Source organism: Anneissia japonica, unplaced genomic scaffold (genome assembly GCF_011630105.1).
Source record: "Anneissia japonica isolate Jap-2015-1 unplaced genomic scaffold, ASM1163010v1 scaffold1165_len1893470_cov193, whole genome shotgun sequence".
Classification (NCBI taxonomy): Eukaryota; Metazoa; Echinodermata; class Crinoidea; order Comatulida; family Comatulidae; genus Anneissia; species Anneissia japonica.
Genome location: NW_022709613.1, coordinates 1,373,017 through 1,375,019, shown reverse-complemented (window position 1 = coordinate 1,375,019; position 2,003 = coordinate 1,373,017).

The window sequence follows — 2,003 nt, the reverse complement described above, 5'->3', positions numbered from 1 at the left end:
TTCAGCCAAAGGCCAGTGAAAGTTGAGACGGCAGCCGTGTTTTTATCGATGTTTGCCATCCTTATGTGTGCCATCGTAAAGGAATTGCGTTTTAATTTAAATCTCCGAACTTCTGAAGCTGACATATTTTATGAATGTAGGCTTGTAATGCAGGCTACAATTTAAAAACGGGTGGGACTCATTCAAAAATTCGAGGGGGTTCGCTAGAAAAGGGGGGTTCGCCCGAACCATAAAAACCCCCCTGGCTACGGGCCTGATGTGTCTAATGACTTTGTTCTTCAAAATTCCCCCTCTTGAAAACGGTAAGGTAAACTTTTCACTACAGTAAATAGACAGTAAATATGTGTGTATACACATTTAAAAAAATGAGTAGTTGCGTATGTATTCTCTTTTTTCACGAATCGATAAATCCCAAAAAGAAAGGGGGTTCCGGGGGTTCTCTCCCAGGAAAATGTTGATTCCTAGAATGCGGGAAATGAGCTTTCCCGACTTCTGAGATGTTTTTTAATTACTTTTAAGTTCTTCAAAATTCAAGGTTTTCTCCTCTTGAAAACGGTCAGGTAATTTTTCCCATTGTTATTACAGTAAATAGGCCTTATGTGTGATGTGTGTATACATACATAATTTTTTTTTAAATGAGTAGTTGCATAGGAATTGTCCATAAATCGATGAATCCCATAAAGAAAGGGGGTCCGGGGGTTCTCCCCCGGGAAAATTTTGATTCCTAGATGGCGGGAAATGAGTTTTCCCGACTTCTGTCTGTTAATTACTTTTAAGTTCTTCAAAATTCAAGGTTTTCCCCTCTTGAAAATTATTATAATGAATCAATGAACCCAAAGAGAAAATTGGGAGGTTCAGGTTCTTCCCGGGAAAATATTGATTTCTAAATGGTGGGCAATCAGCTTTCCCGACTTCTGAAGTATATTTTAGCGTCTTTAATTTAAGTTCTTCAAAATTCAAGGTTTTCCCCTCTTGAAAACGGTCAGGTAATTTTTTTGTCCATTGTTATTACAGGAAATAGGCCTTATGTGTTTATACATACACAAAAAAAAAGAGTAGTTGCATACGATTTTTTTTTCTATGAATCGATAAATCCGAAAAAGAAAGGGGGTCCGGGGTTCTCCCCCGGGAAAATGTTGATCCTAGAAGGCGTGAAATGAGTTTTCCCGACTTCTGAGGTCTCTTTTAATTACTTTTAAGTTCTTCAAAATTCAAGGTTTTCCCCTCTTGAAAACGGTCAGGTAATTTTTCGCATTGTTATTACAGTAAATAGCCTTATGTGTGTATACATACATAAAAATTAAAAAAATAGGAGTAGTTGTATACGAATTTTCCATGAATCGATGAAACCCAAAAAGAAAGGGGGTCCGGAGGTTCTCCCCCGAGAAAATTCCTAGAGGATGCGGGAAATGAGTTTTTCCGACTTCTGAGGTGTCTTTTAATAACTTTTAAGTTCTTAAAAATCCAAGGTTTTCCTCTCTTGAAAATTATTATAATGAAGCAATCAGAAAAGAATTACCTTCCAAACGCAGAAGGGAATACAAAAATTCGACAAGTATTTGCCAGATACGACTGTGGAAAGACAAAAAATGACCAAAAAACAGCTAATGTCAGCGTGAAACACTTTTGCTGAATATTCTCGCTCTTGAACGATAATGTTTTGCAAGAAGAACCATTTCGTATTTTTTAGAGCTTTTTTGATTTGTCAATATGTATGGCAGATAATAATTTTACGTTATTTTGTCAGGTCGAGGTGATTTCACTTTATTTGACAATAGACTGATATTATTTCCAATCACAATAGTGTAGTCGCAATATTACTAATACAAAAGTGAAAGTTAAAAAGGGGAGAAAAGCAAAAATCTCTTGAATAATTGTAAAAGTCGTGTATTGCAAAACGACTAAATTAATCATTGTTTTAAGTTTGAATATCGTGTTGATAATAATAATAATAATAATAATAATAATAATAATAATAATAATAATAATAATATTCCTTATTA